We start from the raw sequence: 24,691 nt of genomic DNA, 5'->3' as shown, positions 1-24,691 counted from the left end.
TGGCCTGGAGCGTGGCTGTTATAAATAGAAAGGTGGTATTTCAAGGACTAGCAGCATCCAAGCCTATGGCTCTACTTCTTTGGTTTTGCTTCGTTTTGGGTTTTTCCAAGCGGAAGTAGCTGTTTGGATTCTAGTGACAGTCCCCTTTCTCGCCCTTGCCAGCTTTGGCTGTTTCCAAAAATCCTGGTACCTTCAGCTAAGGAGGGGCAAATCTGTCAATACTGGTTTATCTCAGTTTCTCATTTTTTTCCCAGTCTTCAATTCACCTGCCCACACCAGTCTGTGATTTATTCATTTTTGAAAAAATGTCATCATGAAAATTTGTTTTTAAGATGTTTTCATGTTTGACCACTTGTTTGTTGCCCTGGGCTTCTTCTGGAAGAGTGGGATATAAATTATGGAATGATCTGTTTGACGAGGTGCGCCTGGTGCCAACACTGTTATCTTTTCAGCACCAGGTCAAGACTTTCCTCTTCTCCCAGGTATTTTAGCATGTGTTTTTAAATTGCTTTTTTAAAATGTGTTTTTAAATTTGTATATTTGTTTTTAATTGTTGTAAACTGCCCAGAGAGCTTTGGCTTTAGGGTGGTATACAAATGCCTGCCAGCCAGCCAGCCAATCTTTTTTGTTAATCAATTTCCCCTAATATAAAGTATTTCTGGATGTTATTTTCATTAATATAGGCATTTCAATGCGTACTTTACTCCAGTATGTGTACTTTTCTGCACATAGTTTGGCTGGAGAACTGCACTGCAAAATTCAGTGAAGTGCAAATATTGAAGGATACCTGCAGTTTGGTTCACAGATTGTTTCAGAAAGTGCAACTCAGATAAGTTCACTTTTAAATGCAAACTGAATTGAATTTCTCTTGCCCTACCTTCAGCTGAGTGCCTCTGAACAGGTCTGGAATTATTTCTTATTGGCAACATTTCTGTCCCCTCTTCCTCCAACATGCTCAGCGCAGCAGACATGTTTTCCCCTGTTCCCCAATTTTTATCCATGCAACATCCTTGCGAGATAGGCTGGGCTGAGTGAATATGACTCGTCAAATGTCACCCAGTCATCTTTATGGTTGAGTGAGGATTTGAACTTTGGTGTCCCTAGTTCAGATGAGTCCTAAGAGTCCAAAAGAAAGCACAGAGCATCCTTAAACTCTGGAATTTGCACCCAGAAGTAGTAGTGATGGCCATCAGCTTGGATGGCTTTAAAACAAGATTAGACAAATTTATGGAGGACAAACAAGGCTATCAAGTGGCTAACTAGCCATGTTGGCTTTATTTTATCTCCACTGATAGCCCAGCAGTAAGAAGAGCCCTGCTGGATCGGGCCAAAGAGGGTCCATCTAGTCCAGCATCCTGGCCTCACACCAGCCAACCAGATGTCCATTATGGGAAACCCACAAGCAAGAGCTGAACTGAAAAGCCCGTCCCCACCTGTGATTCCCAGCAACTGGCATTCAGAGGCATAGGTAGAACATAGCCATTGTGGCTAGTAGCCATTGGCAACTTCATCCTCCATTGTCCCCAAGTTTTAAGATAAGATGCTTATCCTGTTATCATTGCCAAGTTCTAGGTCTGCAATCCCTGACAGGCAGTTGAGACAGTTCAAGTAGTAGGGGTGGTGGTAGAAACATAATATTTTAGGATGAAAACAATGCGGCATGCCACCAGTTGTTCCTGCGGCTTTTTGGGAAAGTTCAAAAGGTTGGAAACTGTTTTGGCTGGTTAAGCAGCCTCTGTGTTTCTTCTTAATCTTTAAGCCTTTGGTGCCTATAGGAAGCTTTCAGCGTTTGCAAATGCAAGTGGCTTTTAGGAAGGGTGAATTGCCCAAGGGAGTAAGTTTTGCGACATCCCTCTTCTTTTTCCACTCTTAAACCAGTGCTGTAAATTCTTTATGAAAGCGTGTTGGGTTTCATTTTCCCTCCATGTGACTTGTTGGTTCTTGTTTGCAAATATTTTTGGAAGACAAGGAAAACAAAAGCAAAAATAACACTCTGCGGCAAATGAATACCAACAGCTACGCTGTAGATATCACGACACAGTGAGACACGGTGAGACCAGAGTTCAATTTCGGAGCCCCCCTCGTAATTCTGGTCTCCGCTTTTATTTTACCTCCGCCTGGAGGCGTGGATTATTTTTTCTCCATAAACAGCCTATGACCTTTAACTATTGTATAACATCACGTACATACATAGTACAACAGCATTATCTACGTGGCAATATGCAGGCAGTTATTTAACCACTACAGATGTCAGTATCGTTTACAGCCATAAAGTTAACCACATCCTGTTTTTCCACTGGTCAGATCGCAATGTCTTGAGAGATAGTGTACTGAGAACAGCAGCGTGGTTTGCCAACGTATGCTGTTCATTCAGTCCACCCCACATCTCCCCCTTTTTTATTTTTTAGCAAAAAGTAATTACTACGTAATGGTCGCGGAGCAACAGGTGTACACATCTGGAAAAGGTATTGTAAAAAACAGCATAAGCCTATACTTAAAATGAGTAAAAGAATAGCATATCTAAGAATCTGACTTAGCCATCCAGTGGGCAGCCAACTCCAAAGCCACTGCCACCAAGTTGTAGGGGCGTCCTGCAAAATGTTATTAGCTAGATCCTTCAAGTTTTTTACCTGTGTTCTGATTTCAAAACTGTTGTCAGTTAAATTAAAACAGCACATATTCTTTATAGTTTCGCACCCCAACTGATGTTGTAATAGCAGGTAATCTATAGCTGCACGATTATCCAAGATAGCTTGTCTTAATATACCCTGCTCTTCATTTAACAAAGCAATGGCTCGAGAGGTGGCATTTATCATCTTAACATAATTACAGGCTAATTTATGTAATTGATTGCTGTTACTTACTGCCAATGCAGGAAGTCCAACAAGGGAGATGGCTAGTGATACACTTTCTGCTTTATTAAGCAATTCCACCTTGTCATTACAATCAGCCGGCATGGTAACAGCTTCTCTTTTCCTACGTTGGGCTAGCAACTCCCTTTTATGAAGGAAAATGGGAACCAGTCGACTCAGGCAACAGATGGTATCAGAAATATTAGCGGGAACATAATTAAAAGTGGTTTCTCCACATGTCCAAAACCATCCACCTGGTAAAGGAATGTGTCCGTACATACTGGATATGTTAATGTGCTGTGTACAATTCCATGTGGGTCTCCCAACCTTTAGACATCCCTTCTGCACCTTATGTCGACTACAATTAACCATCCGAGCACACGTATTATTAATGGAATTTGCAACATGTGATGTAAATAATTGAAAAGCATTAACAGGCAGCTGGAAGGTTGGAGTTCCCCAATTCGAAACAGTATGATATTTAATCTCTGAAGTATTCATGAACCGCCCAAGTCCTGTAATGTTCCCAATATCCCCAGGTGCTTTGCATACGGGTATTAAACATGTTCCCAACATACCCATTTCCTGTACATGTTCAGTCATGCAAAAGTCACTCACATTTGTCATTCTTGCTAACTGAACCCAGATATTGTGTTGAAACCGCATCCCCAACTCCTGCCCCAACCTGTCAGCCCCGGCGCTTCCTAAAATCCAACAAATGCAAAGTACAAAAATAGAATTTGTATTTAAAGACGCAATTAAAGCAAGAATGGTATTCTCAGTTGTCTTGTCCACCCCGGCTTGTTCCATTGCTTTTTCTGCTTGTGTTGCTAAGTTCTTTATCTGGCCCCAAGTCACGGGAGGTTGCGGAACATTCCGACCACGCTTCCTGGAAGACATCCCAGTATCCTGAAGTTGCAGAGAAAAATTAGGGATGGGATTCTTAAGATTATCGTGCCAGGACATCGTCTTTCCAGGGCCGGATACACCTAGCAGGTACCCACACAGGACCGTCAGGCGTAGACACAGCCGCGTAACCTCGACCCCACGTTATAAGCGGAACTGGGCCTTTCCACTCTGGATTTGGTAGTTGCCGAAACTGCACCCGCGGGGCAGGTAGAGACTCCGACTGCTGAAAATGCCGCTGCGCTCGAGTAGAAAAGGAAAAATGAGTATTGGGAGATTGAGACAAATTTAAATGATTAATGGTAAACAACACTTGTGCCAGCCACTCCTCTTTGGTGGCCAATCCCAGTGGTACTCCTCCTTTTTGTTTTTGTTTAAGCAAATGCTCTTTAAGGGTACGATTGGTACGTTCGACGACAGCTTGACCTGTAGAATTATAAGGAATACCAAACAAATGTGTAATGGACCACTTAGTGCAAAACTGTGCAAATTGCTGTGAAACATATGCAGGGCCATTATCAGTTTTTATCGTCTGAGGTTGGCCCATGATGGCAATAGAACGAATGACATGATTAATAACATTCTTAGTTTTTTCCCCTTTCTGAGGAGTTACCCATATGTATCCGGAATATGTATCTACTGTAACATGCAAATACTTCCATGGGGAGAAAGTAGGAAAATGTGTAACATCCATTTGCCACAACTGGTTAACTATGAGACCTCGTGGGTTCACTCCTGGTTCTGGGGATAGAGTTAACTGTGTGCATTGGGGACATTGTTGAATAATGGCAGAGGCTTCCTGGGCAGTAAGATGGAATTGCTTCTGGAGTGCTTTAGCATTTTGATGATGAAGGGCATGACTTTCTATGGGTGTGCAAAGGAGGGCACGAAGAGCCTGATCAGCACATTGATTACCTTCTGTTAACAATCCTGGGAAAGGTTGATGACTGCGAATATGAAATATAGCAAATCGACAAGACCGAGTATGTATGAGTTTTTGAAGTGTAAGCATAAGAGCAAGTAGATTAGTGTCCAGCATGGGAGAGACATAACTACCGGGTAATGCAAGTACAACATTCTTAACATAAAGACTATCGGTAATAATGTTAACCTCCTGATCTGCAAAGGTCAACAGCGCCATACTAACAGCGGCCAACTCAGATCTCTGAGCGGAAGTTTGGGGTAAGGTGAAAATTGTCTTCCAAACCCCCTGCTCGTGCCATGCAACAACCCCTCTAGTTGGACTGCCATCAGTATAGACCGTGACCGCAGGTAAGGGTTGTAAACTGATTACAGATTGAAACTGGATAGGAATTTTTTGTGTAATTTGAAGCCGTGGATCTGATGAGGAACGACATGAAATTGTGCCCAAATAAGAGACTAAAGCCCATTGAAGGTCATCAGAAAGTGCAACAGCATTTTCCCATGTGTAAAGTTTAAGAGGCAACGAAATTTCAACCGGATCGATACCTAATAATTGCCTTGATCGTAATCGTGCTTTTTGGATTATTTCTGCTGCTTGCATTGGCAAAGTTGTGATAGATGACTTTGGTGTATGGGCTAAGTAAAGCCACTCTATTATATGTGTAGCATTGGAGCCTGACTCCTGAGTGAGTGCAGCAAAAAGTTGGCTTCCATCAAATAAAACAAATAAAATCAGTGGTTTATTCAATATTTGTCGATCCACCCAAATAGCTTTTAACGTTGTAGAAACTAATTCTAGGGATTGCCTTGCCTGTTCCGTTAAAGTAATAATATCTGCAGGTTGACGTCCTTGTTTTAAACATTCAAATAAAGGCCCCATGTCTTGAGTGGTAAGTTTACAATATGGTCGAATCCAATTAATAGAACCCAAGAATTGTTGTAGTTCTACATAAGTTGGCTTCATTGACAAAGTAAGACAGGGCAATACAGGAGTGGAGTAGGATTGCATTAATTTATGTCCTAAATACAGAAATGGTTCTTTGAGTTGTACCTTTTCAGGGGCAATCTGCAACCCTGACTGTGACAAATGATCAGTAAGGTGTTGTTGCCACATAGATGGGAGGGTTCTCCCAGCCACCAAGATGTCATCCATATAATGGTAGACCAATAATGTAGGGTATTGAGCCCGAAAGGGTCGCAGGGCCATGTCTACAAACTGTTGACATAGGGTTGGACTATTTAACATGCCCTGAGGTAGCACTTTCCATTGATATCGTTGCGCAGGGCCAGAGTTATTATATACGGGAACAGTAAACGCAAATTTCGGTGCGTCTTGCGCTTGTAACGGTATTGTGAAAAAGCAATCTTTCAGGTCTATAATAGCTAAGGAATAGTCATATGGAATTAAATTTGGATTAGGCGTCCCACATTGTAGCGGACCCATGGGCACAATTAATTTATTTATTTCTCGTAAATCATGTAAGAGCCTCCACTTTCCAGATTTCTTTTTAATCACAAACACTGGGGTGTTATAAGGGCTATTACTTTCTGCTATATGATCAGCTTCCAGTTGCTCCTTTACCAGTTGGTGCAGAGCTTCTAATTTTTCTTTGGGTAAGGGCCATTGTTCTACCCAAATGGGTATGTCTGTCTTCCATTGTAAAGGAAGAGCTGCCTTTTGTTGGCTAATCATTAATAACAATGGTGGTCTGGAATTGCTCCAGTAAATCCCTTCCCCACAGATTTACTGAAATGTCCAAAATACAAGGGCGAATGTGGGCTATACGATCACCATCAAGAGCAACAACTTGTATCCAATCCTTACTCCGTTTTGAATCCTGAGCTCCGCCCACTCCCCACACAGAAGGGGCCACTTCTACTGGCCAAGAGGATGGCCAGTTATGTTCAGCAATTACTGTGACATCTGCCCCAGAATCTATAATACCTTCAAAAATAACATTGTTTAAACAATACTTACGAACCGGTTTCTCCCTGGTCACTTCTGCCAGTACTGCAGCTACCTGTGGATGGAAAGGATTACCTGAAATACTCACACTCGGCGATTTCGTCCTTGTAGATCCGAATCCACCAGTACGTTTTTGGGAGGAAGTGTTCGATGTGAAAAGACGATATGGCAATAACAATAGTTGCGCAAAAGAATCTCCCTTCTTCAACTGAAGGGGAAGGTGACTCCAATACTGAATATAAATAATTCCCTGATAATCAGAATCAATAACACCAGGTACCACCATTATATTATTCTTGGAAGCAGAGGATCGCGGTAGTACAAGGCCTACGGTGCCTTCTGGTAAAGGGCCAGTGAGTGTGGTAGGCATTAAAAGAACTGCTCCAGGCAAAGGAACATCTTTTGACTCTGCATGTATTAAATCAATTCCAGCGCTTCCTTGAGTAGCAGGGGTGGGTACACTTCCTTGAGATTCGGGGCTGGAAGCCTGCCCCAAGTTCAGTTTCCCTCAATAGGACGGGAAGACACATTGGTATTGGTAGTGGGAGCTGAACGACACTGATTAGCCCAATGATAACCCTTTTTACATTTCGGACAGATCTTCTTTGGCCGGTTTGTAACAGTGCCCCCACCTTTAAATGCTCCTCCGCCAGGAGCCCGACATTCCCTTCTGAAATGACCAGGCTTTTGACAATTAAAACAATTGCCTGTAGGTTTGTTACCCTGTCTTAATGCCCCAGCTAACAATGTCATGGCATGAACATGTGTACCTACCTCTGCACAAGCTTGAATCATGTCTCCCAATTCATATTGCGGTCTATGAATAATGTTTTTCAAAATCTTTTTACAGTCTGTGTTAGAATTCTCGTAAGCTAATTTTAACAATAATTCCCCTTGTGCCTGAGGGTTATCAACCTGCCGTGTCAGAGCCTCTTTCAAACGGTCAACAAACTGAAAATAGGGCTCTGTTGCTTGCTGCCGTACATTCGTAAAAGAACGTAAGGGTTCTTTCCCAGCAGGCACCTTTTTAAATGCTTTCTGTATACACTCAGCAGTTCGATGAAATGCGGCTTCAGGCAATACCCCTTGTTGTGCTATGGTAGCAAAATTACCTGACCCATAAATTTGCTCGGGAATGATATTAGCATCCCCAGCTGCTATAGCAGCATGTCTAAATTCTTGGTCCCAAACTACATATTGCGAAGGAGTCAAAATCATCCTAAAGAGATCCTTCCAATCTTGAGGGATCATGTTATATCCAGTAGCTACTCCTTCCAACATCCCTTGTACATAATTAGCCGTAATCCCATATTCTCTTACTGCCTTATTTATTTCTCTAATAACAGAAAACGGAAGAGCTGTCCAAGTTGCTATGCGATTATTAGCATTATTAGGATCTGGCTGATATGTAACGGGAAAAGCTGAAATTGTACCCTCCCAGTCTCCCATTTCTTCCATAGATAATAATCCTGAGGCTGCAGCCTGAGCTATGGCTGCTTTAACCTTCCCAGTCACCTGTTCTTGTTGGACTGGAGGGCTATATGGAGGAGCATTTACAAATTTCTCAATATCCTTTTCAGGTGTAGGTAAAGAAAGTTGGGGATAAAGAGGAGTTTTCTGGTCAGAATTGGCAAACAGCGATGTCTCTTTTATCCCTAAATGACTAATGGCCTCAGCACACTTTTGCCATAATAAGAGATGGTGAATAGGTGCTCTTGGTTCTTCATGTAATTTTCTCCCTATCTTTATCCAATCTGACTGACGTAGTGATCCTTGCTCTGGATACCATGGACATTGACATTGAATTGTTTTTAACAATGATTCAATGTGAGAACGACTTACAAAAGCTGAGGTATCCTGTTTTAAAATTTTTTGTAGCTCTTGTGCATGAACCTTCTGCTGAGCTGACAATTCCCCCCCCATACTCACGAATGGGAGCTGTACGCTGAGGTGCACCGTTGGCTGATCCTGCCAGTGGGTATGAGGGTGTTTGTTCTGAATCACGTCGAGGTCACCAGATGTAGATATCACGACACAGTGAGACACGGTGAGACCAGAGTTCAATTTCGGAGCCCCCCTCGTAATTCTGGTCTCCGCTTTTATTTTACCTCCGCCTGGAGGCGTGGATTATTTTTTCTCCATAAACAGCCTATGACCTTTAACTATTGTATAACATCACGTACATACATAGTACAACAGCATTATCTACGTGGCAATATGCAGGCAGTTATTTAACCACTACAGATGTCAGTATCGTTTACAGCCATAAAGTTAACCACATCCTGTTTTTCCACTGGTCAGATCGCAATGTCTTGAGAGATAGTGTACTGAGAACAGCAGCGTGGTTTGCCAACGTATGCTGTTCATTCAGTCCACCCCACACTACGCCACCGTCTACCTCTATGTGGATAGAGTCATTCCATAAGAACAAAAGAAGAGCCTGCTGGATCAGGCCAGTGGCCCATCTAGTCCGGCATCCTGTTCTCACAGTGGCCAACCAGGTGCCTGGGGGAAGCCCGCAAGCAGGACCCGAGTGCAAGAACACTCTCCCCTCCTGAGGCTTCCGGCAACTGGTTTTCAGAAGCATGCTGCCTCTGACTAGGGTGGCACAGCACAGCCATCACGGCTAGTAGCCATTGATAGCCCTGTCCTCCATGAATTTGTCTAATCTTCTTTTAAAGCCATCCAAGCTGGTGGCCATTACTGCTTCTTGTGGGAGCAAATTCCATAGTTTAGCTATGCGCTGAGTAAAGAAGTACTTCCTTTTGTCTGTCCTGAATCTTCCAACATTCAGCTTCTTTGAATGTCCATGAGTTCTTGTATTATGAGAGAGGGAGAAGAACTTTTCTCTATCCACTTTCTCAATGCCATACATAATTTTATACACTTCTATCATGTTTCCTCTGACCCACCTTTTCTCTAAACTAAAAAGCCCCCAATGCTGCAACCTTTCCTCGTAAGGGAGTCGCTCCATCCCCTTGATCATTCTGGTTGCCCTCTTCTGAACCTTTTCCAACTCTATAATAACCTTTTTGAGATGAGGCGACCAGAACTGTACACAGTATTCCAAATGCGGCCACACCATAGATTTATACAACGGCATTATGATATCAGCTGTTTTATTTTCAATACCTTTCCTAATTATCCCTAGCATGGAACTTGCCTTTTTCACAGCTGCTGCACACTGGGTCGACATTTTCATCGTGCTGTCCACTACAACCCCGAGGTCTCTCTCCTGGTCGGTCACCGCCAGTTCAGACCCCATGAGCGTATAAGTGAAATTAAGATTTTTTGCTCCAATACGCATAATTTTACACTTGTTTATATTGAATTGCATTTGCCATTTTCCCGCCCATTCACTCAGTTTGGAGAGGTCTTTCTGGAGCTCTTCACAATCCCTTTTTGTTTTAACAACCCTGAACAATTTAGTGTCGTCAGCAAACTTGGCCACTTCACTGCTCACTCCTAATTCTAGGTCATTAATGAACAAGTTGAAAAGTACAGGTCCCAATACTGATCCTTGAGGGACTCCACTTTCTACAGCCCTCCACTGGGAGAACTGTCCGTTTATTCCTACTCTCTGCTTTCTGCTTCTTAACCAATTCCTTATCCACAAGAGGACCTCTCCTCTTATTCCATGACTGCTAAGCTTCCTCAGAAGTCTTTGGTGAGGTACCTTGTCAAACGCTTTTTGAAAGTACACTATGTCCACTGGATCACCTCTATCTATATGCTTGTTGACACTCTCAAAGAATTCTAATAGGTTACTGAGACAGGACTTTCCCTTGCAGAAGCCATGCTGGCTCTGCTTCAGCAAGGCTTGTTCTTCTATGTGCTAGTTAATCTAGCTTTAATAATACTTTCTACCAATTTTCCAGGGACAGAAGTTAAGCTAACTGGCCTGTAATTTCCGGGATCCCCTCTGGATCCCTTTTTGAAGATTGGCGTTACATTTGCCACTTTCCAGTCCTCAGGCATGGAGGAGGACCTGAGGGACAAGTTACATATTTTAGTTAGCAGATCAGCAATTTCACATTTGAGTTCTTTGAGAACTCTCGGGTGGATGCCATCCAGGCCCAGTGATTTGTCAGTTCTTATATTGTCTATTAAGCCTAGAACTTCCTCTCTCATTACCACTGTTTGTCTCAGTTCCTCAGAATCCCTTCCTGCAAATGTTAGTTCAGGTTCAGGGATCTGCCCTATATCTTCCACTGTGAAGACAGATGCAAAAAAATTCATTTAGCTTCTCTGCAATCTCCTTATCGTTCTTTAGTACACCTTTGACTCCCTTATCATCCAAGGGTCCAATCGCCTCCCTAGATGGTCTCCTGCTTTGAATGTATTTATAGAATTTTTTGTTGTTGGTTTTTATGTTCTTAGCAATGTGCTCCTCAAATTCTTTTTTGGCATCCCTTATTGTCTTCTTGCATTTCTTTTGCCAGAGTTTGTGTTCTTTTTTATTTTCTTCATTCAGACAAGACTTCCATTTTCTGAAGGAAGACTTTTTGCCTCTAAGAGCTTCCTTGACTTCGCTCGATAACCATGCTGGCATCTTCTTGGCTCTGGTGGTACCTTTTCTGATCTGCGGTATACACTCCAGTGGAGCTTCTAATATAGTGTTTTTAAACAACTTCCAAGCATTTTCGAGTGATGTGACCCTCTGGACTTTGTTTTTCAGCTTTCTTTTTACCAATCCCCTCATTTTTGTGAAGTTTCCTCTTTTGAAGTCAAATGTGACCGTGTTGGATTTTGTTGGCAATTGGCCATTTACATGTATGTTTAATTTAATAGCACTATGGTCACTGCTCCCAATCGGTTCAACAACACTTACATCTCGCACCAGGTCCTGGTCCCCACTGAGGATTAAGTCCAGGGTTGCCGTCCCTCTGGTCGGTTCCATGACCAACTGGTCTAGGGCATAGTCATTTAAAATATCTAGAAATTTTGCTTCTTTGTCATGACTGGAACACATATGCGGCCAGTCTATGTCTAGGTAGTTGAAATCACCCATTACTACCACATTTCCTAGTTTGGTTGGTTCCTCAGTTGCATATCTCATCTCAAGGTCTCCCTGAGCATTTTGAGCAGGGGGATGATAGATCGTTCCCAGTATTAAATCCCTCCTGGGGCATGGTATCACCACCCACAACGATTCTGTGGAGGAGTCTCTCTCTTTTGGGGTTTCGAGCTTGCTGGACTCAATGCCTTCTTTCACATATAGAGCCCACCACCACCAATACGTCCTTCCCTGTCCTGCCGATATAGTTTATATCCAGGGATAACCATATCTCACTGGTTTTCTCCATTCCACCAGGTCTCTGTTATGCTCACGATATCAATGCTCTCCCCTAAGACCAAGCACTCCAGTTCTCCCATCTTGGTTCAGAGGCTCCTAGCATTGTCGTACAGGCACTTGTAAGCAGTGTCTCTCTTCAAGTGTCTTTGGCACTTGTGGTTTGGCCTGTGGTAGTTTTGCCCTTCTGAATTTATATCCTGTGCCCCTGCTCTCACAATGCCTACTTCTAAGCCTACCCCTTTTAAAATTTCCTCATTTCTTTGGTCTTTATCCCAGGGGGGAGGTTTATTCCGAACCGGACCTTCCTCAGCTCCTGTCGGGTTTCCCCCCTCAGTCAGTTTAAAAGCTGCTCTGCCACCTTTTTAATTTTAAGTGCCAGCAGTCTGGTTCCATTCTGGTTCAAGTGGAGCCCATCCCTTTTTTACAGGCCTGGCTTGTCCCAAAATATGCCCCAGTGCCTAACAAATCCGAACCCTTCCACCCGACACCATCGTCTCATCCACACATTGAGACTACAAAGCTGTGCCTGTCTGGCTGGTCCTGCGAGTGGAACCGGTAGCATTTCAGAGAAAGCCACCTTGGAGGTCCTGGCTTTCTGCATCCTACCTAGCAACCTAAATTTTGCTTCCAGGACCTCACGGCTGCATTTCCCCATGTCATTGGTGCCAACATGCACCACGACCACTGACTCCTCCCCAGCACTGTCTACCAAACTATCTAAATGATGGGCGATATCTGCAACCTTCGCACCAGGCAGGCAAATCACCTTGCAGTCTGCACACCCATCACACACCCCACTGTCTATGTTCCTAATAATCGAATTGCCCACTACAAGGATCCCTCCACCCCCTGGAGATATATCCTCAGCATGAGAGGATAGCTGCTCATCCCCCAAGGAATAGGTCCCTTCTAATCATTTCCCTCTTCCTCGGCTGGATGGTCTCCTTCCCTGAGACCATCGTTCTCCATGATAGCAGAAGAGCTATCATCCTTGGAGTGGGACACAGCTATAACGTCCCTGAAGGCCTCCTCCACACACCTCTCTGCCTCTCTCAGCTTTTCCAGGTCCGCCACCTTGGCCTCAAGGAAATGAAGTCGTTCCCGGAGAGCCAGGAGCTCATTGCACCGAGAGCACACCCACGACTTCTGTCCAACAGGCAGATAGTCGTACATGCTCCAGGCAGTGCAAAACACTGGAAAGCCGCCACAACCCTGCTGGCTTCTTACCTGCATACTTTTGTTTAAGGTGTATTAAATTAATGGGTTGGAAACTGCAGTTTAGTTGAGGTCAGGGAACAGACGGGCAGAGTGGGGGGCCCTGGCCTCCTCGCCCTGGCCTCCTCGCCCTGGCCTCCTCGCCCTGCTGCCTAACTCGCCCTGCTGCCTAACTCGCCCTGCTGCCTAACTCGCCTTGACGCTTTGTCAGCTGGGGCTCCCTCTAGCTCGTGGAGCAGGCTCCCTTGCTAGGGTGCTCTGACTTTATATGTGTGGCTGGTTCCTCCCAGCTACTGCTGCCAGCCAATGATGTGTTACTTGAGGCTGATGGCTCAACTGTCAGCTGGGGCTTAACTCCTTAGGATTATCTCAGGCTTCCTTCCTTTGAAGGCAGGAAGGCAGGCTTCCTTCCTTAGAAGGGGGGGGCTGTTTAAGGACTTTGACTAGTGGTACTATGAAAGGTTAACTAGCTTTTTACTCTATTTTTATTTTATTTGCTGACAACAACCACTTTTATCAGTGCAAGTTCCCCTGTAGTTTTAAGTGGTGCCTTGCACTCTGGCCTGGACAAACTAGACTAGCTTTTGGCTGCTTTTAATCTAAGCAGGGGGCTGAGACTTCCAGGCAAGCCTTTTTTGTTTTTTGTTTTCCCACCTAGAACAGCCTGACCTTTTTTTTAACCTAGGGAAACAGAGCTTGTGGTTGTGTTTAAGGGAGGCTAAAGCTGCCCTTTTTAGCAAAGACTGAGCTGACTCTCTCCCTGTATGTATTGGTGGAGTTTCCTTTTTCCCCTTCTCTCCAGCTGGAGTTTAGCCTTGTTTACAGTGTCCCCTGAAGCTTTCCTGCTAGGGTGGTGTTGAAAACTAGCTTTCTATAGGCTTCCTACCAGAGCTTGGAAAAGTTACTTTTAAAAACTACAACTCCCATCAGCCCCAGCCAGCATGGCCACTGGACTGGGCTGATGGGAGTTGTAGTTCAAAAAAGTAACTTTTCCAAGCTCTGCTTCCTACCCTTAGGATCTGTTTCCTAAGATATAGGTTCTTTCAGGATTTGGCTCCTAGCTCATGGTGACCCTAGGCTGCCCTTATTACTTATTACTCTGAGCTGTTTTAATTCAATTAAATAATGAAATAAAGGGGTGCTACTTACCCTCTTCTCACTCTGCTGCTTAAGTCACCTTGACGCTTTGTCAGCTGGGGCCTTGACGCTTCGTCAGCTGGGGGCTCCCTGTAGATTACTTTGAAATGGAGATGTTAGATGGGAGCATTGGGGAATAAAGATGGATGCTCCTGAAGGCTACAATTCTAAACACACTTAGTAAGGGATTAAGCCCCATAGAACTCAACAGGACTGACTTCTGAGTAGATATAGTTTGGATTGTGCTGTTGGGAAACCTTGACTAGGGATCCTCTGCAAAGACATCCATCTCAAAGCAGGGCTGGCAACCCCCTGCCTGGAATGCCCTGCCCTTATCTTTTAACGGGCTGCTCCAAACATCTTTACAGATTTGACCCTTCACTTCAGAAAGTGGCCTGAGAAATGAGTAAGAGTAAGAAGTATTTTTTTAAATTGTTCTTTTCAATTCACTCTTGAATGCACATCATACCTAGGGCAGATCCACACCATTCCTTTAAAGCACATTCAACACCTATTTGAAGAACATGAATCCCACCACAGAATCATGGGAATTTCCTGAAGTACATCACACCAGAAATGCAGGTAGCACAGTGGCAGATATGAGACACTTCGCTGGAAAAGCCTCAAACATGGCTGCTACTTCCTTGATGGCTCTTGATCTGATCTGGAGTACAGAATGAAAGCAATCAATGCACTCAAGCATCACCCTCTTATTTTCTTCTTGCCGAGTGAGTCCAGCATCACTTGCTTGCTCCCCTGCCATCCTCTTCTTGAACCTGGCTCTTCTCTCTGCTGCAATTCCATATTCGTCTGATTTTAAAAGCGCCTGTTCAATTGCATGCTCCGCTAGGTGACTGTGCTCCTCGTTCAGAAAAAGTCTTAGCGCCTCTAGCTTTGTCACCACCTTTTCGAGAGTTAAGCCCTTAGTCTGCAGGTACTGCTGTGTAAGATTAACTTCCTGAAGTACATCGCACCAGAAGTACAGGTAGCACAGAAAAGTGAAATCACAGACAGCAGGCAAATGACCTTGTGCTGCACCTCTTGTGTCCAAATTTTCATGTGGATCACAAAGTGCTTCAATAACTGCCACAAACTTATCGAACTTTTCTTTAACTGGCTTAACTGCAGCATGATGAGCACTCCAGCGTGTTGTTGATAGCCTTTTCACTGACACTCCAGTATGGTCAATTAACACATCCCATCGATGGGTGGAAGCAGCAAAGAAAGAAAACATTCTCTCAAGAGTTCCAAAAAATGTCACACACGATGCATTTTTAGCAAAAGAGTGCTGACCGCACAAGTTAAGCGAATAGTCCACACATCCATTAAAAATAGCTTTCTTGTTCTTTCCCTTAAGAATGGCTTGTATACCTCCATGGACTCCAGCCATAGTGGCAGCATTATCGTAACCTTGAGTGCGGCACATCATTATGTCCAGTCCATCACTTTCCAGATTTTTAAGAATGTCAGAACTGAGGTCAGCAGCTTTTTTCCCCTTTAAAGGGAAAAATCCTAGAAATACTTCTTTCACTTCAACTTTCCTATTGTTGATTTTTACATATCTGATCACTTCGGACATCTGGTCAGTATGTGATATGTCAGGTGTGCTGTTGAACATGATCCCAAAGTACTTCGCAGACTTTATGTCCATGACAAGCATCTCCTTCACATGATTTGCCAGGGCACTTATAAAGTCATTCTGAGTTTTTGGTGCAAGATAAGAGACTGATACTTTAAGTTTACATGTGCTCCGCTTTAATCTCATTAGGTGCTCTTTCAGCACTGGATCATATTTTAAAAGCATCTCAACCATCTCAAGAAAGTTCCTTTTATTCAATGAAGATTCATCTTCCTTGTGGCCGCGGAATGCCAGATTCTGCTTGGCAAGAAGCAATGTGATATCAAGCAATCTGTGCAAGATGTCCCTCCACTTTTTCTTCTCCATTTCCATCAAAGCAATAGTTTCGGCATCAATGGTTTTGTGCAGCCTAAGTCCTGCTGCCAATGTTTTCCACTTTTCAAGGCAACGTAGGTGCTCTTCGGATGTCTCATGGTTATGTACTTTCGGGCTCAGTTTCCACCACATCTGAAACCCAGTCACAAATTTGGATATCGTATCTGTAGCACTAACGGCAAACAGTCAGCAGCAAAAATAGTATAAATTCTCGCTGACGAGTGAGTAAAGCATCCATGACCGCAGAATTTTCTCACCATTTGGCATCATCAATTGCAGTAATCAACTGCGTAGCTACATTGCTTTGCTCATTAGCTGGAGGACCCCGCTCATGGCAAAAATGTACTTTCATGTGAAGTCCTGAACACTGCCAAGTTCACCAGAACATGATGCAGAAAGTACAGTGTCTATGTAATACCTGTGCAAATGCCTGTGTAATATTGAAATGTCTATGTCATTCTGATGTGTTAAATCCTGACTGGTAGATACCAAAGTCTTTGTCCTAAAATGTATAAAACCCCCAGGCAAACAGTGCCTCAGGGCAGTCCTTCTTGGATACTTCCTGGATGTGTTCTGGGGGACTGACCTTGCATATGCTTGTTTTATTTTTTTTAATAAAGGCCTACCTTTTTGCTTTAAGCCTGTCTCAGATTATTATTTAAGGGACCCCCAGTAAAGAACCCACAGGAGAAATACAAAATTCTCCAACATTCCTTCCTTTCTCTCCTTCCATCTCTCTCTCTCTCTTTCTCTCTCTGTTTGCTCAGTCTTTGCTTTCCTCATTTTCCTTAGTTCACTTCTTTTTCAGTGCATCTCAGGACCCACAGCCTTATCTCCAGCTGCAGTTCTTTTGGCTGCCCTTGAGTAGGGCATTTCTTTGGCATTGGTATTTCCTGACTGTCTACTGGTGTGTCCTGCTTCAGCCAGAAAGCTGAATCCAAGGGCTGATGATGCCACTGCCTCGACTCCCATTCCTAATATCATCATCATCATCATTTCCCACCTTTCCTTCAAAGAGCTTAAGGTGGCATTTATGGTTTGGATGTGAAAGTTGGACAGTGAAAAAGGCGGATAAGAGAAAAATCAACTCATTTGAAATGTGGTGCTGGAGGAGAGCTTTGCGCATACCATGGACTGCAAAAAAGACAAATAATTGGGTGTTAGAACAAATTAAACCAGAACTATCACTAGAAGCTAAAATGATGAAATTGAGGTTATCATACTTTGGACATGTAATGAGAAGACACGATTCAGTAGAAAAGACAATAATGCTGGGAAAAACAGAAGGGAGTAGAAAAAGAGGAAAGCCAAACAAGAGATGGATTGATTCCATAAAGGAAGCCATAGACCTGAACTTACAAGATCTGAACAGGGTGGTTCACAACAGATGCTATTGGAAGTTGCTGATTTATAGGGTCACTATAAGTCATAATTGACTTGAAGGCACATTACAATAGCAACAAACTGTTAAAGATAAATTAACCAAGCAAACAGAAGAACAAGCCTTGCTGAAGCAGAACTAGCATGGTTTCTGCAAGGGTAAGTCCTCACTAACCTATTCGAATTCTGTGACAGTCTCAATAAGTATATAGATAGAGGTGATCCAGTTGATAGAGTGTACTTGTACTTTCAAAAAGGTTTTGACAATGTATGCCAGTAAGACTCCTGAGTAAGCTTAGCAGTTATGGGATAACAGGAAAGGTTCTATTCTGGATCAGGAACTGGCTAGGAAACAGGAAGCAGAGAGTTGGAATAAATTCTGCAAATTGTTCCAGAACTTTTTTCCTATGGTAAAAATTAATAACAAAGCAATCATAATGCCAGAATACAATTTAAATATCCCAGAAGCATATAAAGATCAAATAAGGAACAGGTTTGAGGCTTTAAACTTAGTTGACAGAGAACCAGAAGAACTATGGAATGAAGTCAGAGGCGTTATCAGAGAAGAATGCAAAAAGACAATACCTCTAGTTAAAAAGAGAGAAAGACCCCAATGGATGACTGAAGAAACTCTTCAAATGGTTAAAGAGAGAAGGAAAGCAAAAGCAAAAGGAGATAGAAACACAGTCAGAACCTTAAATGCAACAATACAGCGACTAGTATGTAGGGACAAAGAGAACTATTACAATAGTTACTGTATAGATAGAAGAGGACAACAAAAAGGGTAGAACAAGAGCCCTGTTCCAAAAGATTAGAGAAATGAAAGGGAAATTTAAACCAAGAGTAGGGATGTTGAATAATCAACAGGGGAACACACTGACTGACCGAGAAGAAATAAAAGGAAGATGGAAGCAATACACTGAAGAACTCTATAAAAGAGATGCAAGGATGACAGATTCATTCACGGAGGAACCATATGATGAAGAACCAGAAATTTTAGAATGCGAGGTGTCTTAAAATACTTGGAAGAAACAAATCACCAGGAATAGATGGCATACCAACAGAGTTGCTACAAGCTACTGAGACTGAATCAGTCCAAATTTTGACTAAAATCTGTCAAGAAATATGGAAAACCAAACAATGGCCCACAGATTGGAAGCATTCCATATGCATCCCACTTCCAAAGAAAGGGGATCTCAGGGAATGCAGTAATTATCGAACTATTGCCTTAATATCCTATGCAAATAAAGTAATACTCAAGATTCTACAACAAAGGTTCTTGCCATATATGGAGCGAGAAATGCCAGACGTCCAAGCTGGATTTAGAAAGGGAAGAGGCACCAGAGATCATATTGCAAACATACATTGGATAATGGAACGGACCAAGGAATTTCAGAAGAAAATTACCCTGTGCTTTATAGACTACAGCAAAGCCTTTGACTGTGTAGATCATGAAAAACTATGGAATGCTTTAAAAGAAATGGGGGTGGCACAGCATCTGATTGTCCTGATGCACAACCTATACTCTGCACAAGAGGCTACTGTAAGGACAGAATATGGAGAAACCGACTGGTTTCCCATCGGAAAGGGTGTGAGACAGGGGTGTATTCTATCACCCTATTTATTTAATCTATACACAGAACATATCATACGGAAAGCGGAATTGGACCAAGAAGAAAGTGTGAAAATTGGAGGGAGAAATATCAATAATTTAAGATATGCAGACAATACCATACTACTAGCAGAAACCAGTAATGATTTGAAACGAATGCTGATGAAAGTTAAAGAGGAAAGCACAAAAGCAGGACTACAGCTGAATGTCAAAAAGACTAAAGTAATGACAACAGAAGATTTATGCAACTTTACAGTGGACAATGAGGACATTGAACTTGTCAAAGATTCAATACAAGATTGGCACAATCATTAACCAAAATGAAGACAATAGTCAAGAAATCAGAAGAAGGCTAGGACTGGGGAGGGCAGCTGTGAGAGAACTAGAAAAGGTCCTCAAATGCAAAGATGTATCACTGAACACTAAAGTCAGGATAATTCAGACCATGGTATTTCCAATCTCTATGTATGAATGTGAAAGTTGGACAGTGAAAAAAGCTGATAAGAGAAAAATCAACGCATTTGAAATGTGGTGTTGGAGAAGAGCTTTGCGGATACCATGGGCTGCAAAAAAGACAAATAATTGGGTGTTAGAACAAATTAAACCAGAACTATCACTAGAAGCTAAAATGATGAAGCCGAGGTTATCATACTTTGGACACATAATGAGAAGACAAGATTCAGTAGAAAAGACAATAATGCTGGGAAAAACAGAAGGGAGTAGAAAAAGAGGAAGGCCAAACAAGAGATGGATTGATTCCATAAAGGAAGCCACAGACCTGAACTTACAAGATCTGAACAGGGTGGTTCATGACAGATGCTCTTGAAGGTCGCTGATTCATAGGGTCACTATAAGTCGTAGTCGACTTGGAGGCACATAACAACAACAACAAAAATTAATAGAGCCCAAAATCTTGCCTTTTCATCATCTGTCATAAAGATCAATGTTGAGCGCATTAAGCCTGGGTCTGACTGTTAACAGTCTCTCACTTTGCTGAGACTTGGAGCTTATCCTCCTTATGACATCATACATGTTGTCATAATGATATGCTTGATTCAGTCTAGGCCATCTCTATGGTAACATCAGTTGGGCAGTAAGCCCCTGTCACTATCAGCCTGGCTCTCCAGCAGATTTGATGTTTGATGCTTTAGCTCATAACCTAAGCCTGAAGAAGAACTTAGGGTAATCTGAAAGTCTGCTTCAAGTACCAATTAAAAAACAAAACAAAACTGAAAGGTGTATTCTCACTTGAGTGTATAATTGCTTGAGTGCAAGTCCATTTTTACAGAGAGGATCAAACCATGTGGTCAACCTCCTCTGCCAATTGCATTCAATTAAAACTGAAGTTTAAACTAATAAAATGGTCATGATTATGAATATTTTCTTTAAAAAAAAATTATAGTGCCATATATTTTATTTATTAATTTTCTTTCAGTTTCCTAATGGAACACAAGGCATGTACTACGTAGCTGGGAGGTCTTCACTTGGTATCCCATCCAAAGCTCTGATGTGACTAAGATCTGCTTAGCTTCAGCAAGGTGGTGACCCCAAGTGCCTCCAGATTATATACACAGGGACCTGAATCTACATTTACCCAGAATCTCACCACTCATCCCTCACACACACCCCAAAAAAACAAAAATCAAATGCCCTCCATTTCACTTCCTGAGAAAAAACACTTGGAAGATCTCATTGGATGTGGTGAAGGAAAATTTTGTTCAGGAAAGTGTGCAGAGCTCCAGGCAACTATTTCTAGGGAGATGGAAATGTTGTGGAATAGGAAAATGGCAGTTAAACTGAGGTGGAAGAGGACAGGGGGGCAGCTGGTGAAGGAAAAAATGAGTGTTGAAAGGAAACATGGCAAATGGAAGGCAGTGTTCACACACTGGGAAGGGAGTTTGGAAGCCAAAATGAACACCTTTGTATGAAACAACTTTTGTTTATAAAAGGAGTAACTCTTCTCCAGCATATTATTTATGCATTTATACTCAGCCTCTCTGTCAAAGCCTTGAAGCCATTTACAATTTCAAAATACTAAATAAATAATGTAAAATTGGCCCTATGTGGTGAGGGGATCATCTGAGTGGTTCAAGCCCTGATGTTCCCTTTGCCTCCCTCCCTCCCACTTTTCTTCCTTCCTTCAGGACAGTTGGTGTCTTTGGAGGTAGCCGTATCATAATAATGGGATAGTGATAAATATTGTTTCCCGTAGGGATGGGATCTGCTGGCCAGTGCCTCTTTGAAAGCATTATGTCGATCTAACAGGCAGTATTGATTTAAGTTCATTCTTTGTCAGCTATCTGCTGTTTTTACTGGTCCATTTTTTCCTGCCCCCAAATTATGGATATTAATATAAAGACATTTTGAAAAGAAAGAAAATATCAATATTTTAAAAGAAAATATTGATAATTTGGAAGAAAACATTCATAAAGGAAAAGAAAATAGCTTCACTGCTGCCTCCTCCTCTTCTTCCTCTGCTGTGACAGAGGCTGGTGAGTTTTCACATTAGCAAACAGAGACTGGCTCTTTTCCTTTTGGAAAGGAAAGGAGGAAAGTAGCTTTCAATGTTCCCCACCTCCTCCTCAGCAGGCCTAGAATCCTTAACATGGGTGAGACCTGGCTTGCTTCCTCCTGCTTGGATTACTCAAGTGGAGGGGGGTGGCAGAGAGGGCAAGATTGCTGCACAGCAGTGCTATGCTACACTGGGCTGTGAATAAAATAAAAAAAAGAACAAGAAATTTGAGGTAATATTTGAGGGGGCAAATCCAGTGTTGGGGGAAAGCTGCTGAAGTTTGGAGCAAACAAGATCCCTCCACAAAGATGGAGAATATGCAGACCATTGAAAAATCTGGTGTGGGATTCTCTCCCATCCCTAGTCTCCAGTTATTATGGGTTGGAGCTAAGACACCACTATTAAGCTTGTTCTTGTGATTATTTTCATTTACCTATGTATTTGTATGTTAACCTGTTTTTCAATAAACAGCCTCTTGTCCTGGGCCTACAAAGTGAGTAATTCTGTCTTATATTAAATAAGAACTTAACATTTATGACACATATTAAATACAAAACAACTACTTGAAACTAACATTTCATCAAGGCTTGTTGCCTGGGGAAATTGGGGGATAAGTAAATGCCAATAGTTAAGGGGGAGGCAGTTCTGGGAAGTCTTGGCAACTGTTGCTAAGGCTATTGTAATGTGGGAAAAGAAGCAGTTGGGGGACAGTTAGGCCTCAGAGGAGGGGAAAAGTGGGAATGGAGGGCTAGCAAGGAAGTAGAAGAGTGGGACATGCCCTCTTGGGTTCAGCGGAAGCTGTTAGGGTATGGTAAAACAAAGATCGTATGGAAAAAGCCATGCCTACTTATGCTGGAGAGCCTGGAAATAGGGATTGTAGGGAAAGGCTAAGCAGATGTACAAAACCAGAATGAAGATATTGCCTAAGTGGAAAGAAAACGTGTTTGGGGTTGAGAGAAATCAGAAGGAGAATTAAACAAAAGGGGATAAAACTCTGATGAAATGACAGCCAAAGCTGGAGTTGAGGGAAAGAATGTTGCTCAAAAATTGCACTGTACATTGAAAAAAATGCTGGAAAGGTGTATCTAATATTGCTCCCTTCAGAGGCTACTTCAAGTGCTCAAAATTCTCATTATCAATCAGAGCCCCGAAGAATGGAAAAGACAGGCTCTCAGTAGCCCAGGGGACATGTTATGCACCAAACCTTTCAACCACAGTACAAGAAATTGCCTCACCTTGCCCTTGATCCTGATGTTTAGGCAGCTGTCTAACAGACAATCTTAGGCCAAATCCTTGGAGCTTTGGCAAGGATAAGAGTAATTATAAGGGGGAGAAGTGTCTGTGGCTTGAGAAGCAGGTGCAGAGCTGGAGGAACACATTTTTATGAGAACTCACAGAAGTGGCTCCATGCTCTTGACATGGGTCAGCATGGGGTAGACGTGAGCTTGGCCTTTAAGTGACAAATCAACTTCATAGGGCCAGTTCCAATATATTCTTTTAGGATGGATGTGAACATACACACAGAGTAATTAGTTCTAAACATTATGAGCTCACGAGACTTTCTCTTTCTGCAGAGGTGTGGAAACTTCTTCAGAACTAGGAAAACATTCCCTTCTGGGCAATGTCAGGGGCCAGTGGTGGACAGTGTCAGAGGCAAAAGTGGGCAAAGCAAATGTATTGCTATCAGATTGTGGGGTTGGTCTGGATGAACAAATGTATTGTTATAGGGCTATGGACTTGGTCTGGATTATATCTGTGAGCCTATAATCCTGTGCCTATAAAGGATGCAGTTCATATAAGAGGGACCTGCTGGACTAGTAAAACTAGTTCCTTTCATAACTTAGTAAGTTAATAGTTCTGGCCAAGTCAGTTTCTTTGTTTGCTTGATGGGCCAATCTACATGTCTAAAGATGGGGCCCACAGAAATCCTGTTGCTATAGGAACTCTTGCAGAAGAGTGATTCCCCCCACCTCGGAGGTAGATTTTGAATTAGTTTGAGGAAATGGGAAGACACAGAGAAGCTCGCCTCACTCTGTGTGCTGAACTCCAAGCTTTAGCTTGGAAGACTGCTCTAGAAGTCTAATTTGGAAGCAAGGTCTGTGGAGTGTTAATACTGAAAACCCCTCCATCTTATGCTTAGGTTGTCTATATGTGTAAATAAAGCATATATAATAAAACACCACAGTCTCCACTGACCTTCACTCCAAGGAAACTGAACCCTGGGTAAGTGCAGGAGCCCCTGGGATAGGGGTGTGTACAATACTGGTGTTAGCAGTGAGACTGGGTTTCCTGGAGGAAGAATTGGGAGTAAGGTGTGCCTGAGCCAAGATGGTGGAAGGAATAGCAACACTCCTGGAACTGGTTACACTGATGCATCAGGAGAACCAGCAGCACCACTGTCCTGTAACAATACATTTGCTCTGCCCTTCCACTAGAGTAAAACAAGCACGCAAGCAAAAGCAACGTGCCAACCCTGATTTTAAAGAAGAAATACTCGGAGCAGCAACAGTTTCTGGTAGCATGGGACACATCCTGTCCCACAGAAATATAGAAAAGTGTTCCCAAAATGATCAAGGGGCTGGAGTAATCCCCTTATGAGGAAAAGGTAGAATCTTGGAAGCAGAGCCGGTTCTAAAGGGCGGCCAGGTGGGGCACTGGCCCGAGGGCCCTGGAGCTACAGGAGCCCTGAGGGGCCCTCCGCTCCCCTTCCGTGATCTGCGGCACCATCCGTGGATCGCAGGGCAGGAGCTTCCGCCTGCCCACCATTCCCTTGTCCCACCTACCTGTCTCCTGCCTTTTAGCATTGCCCCTAATGAAGATGGCGGCCGCAGCTTCCCTAAGGTACTGAAGCCACTGCCGCCATCTTAGTTGATAGCAGAGATGCGCGCATGTAGCACGCATGTGTGCCATCAACAAAGATGGCAGCAGAGGCTTCAT

At 43.0% G+C, this 24,691-nt stretch overlaps 1 pseudogene; it reads right to left on the bottom strand.

Annotated features, from left to right (window-relative positions):
* Positions 1-14,919: 14,919 nt before the first annotated feature.
* On the bottom strand, positions 14,920-16,517 carry LOC133378048 (52 kDa repressor of the inhibitor of the protein kinase-like; annotated as a pseudogene).
* Positions 16,518-24,691: the final 8,174 nt, after the last annotated feature.

Source organism: Rhineura floridana, chromosome 2, assembly GCF_030035675.1.
Source record: "Rhineura floridana isolate rRhiFlo1 chromosome 2, rRhiFlo1.hap2, whole genome shotgun sequence".
NCBI lineage: Eukaryota > Metazoa > Chordata > Lepidosauria > Squamata > Rhineuridae > Rhineura > Rhineura floridana.
This window is presented reverse-complemented; position numbering and strand designations above follow the sequence as displayed.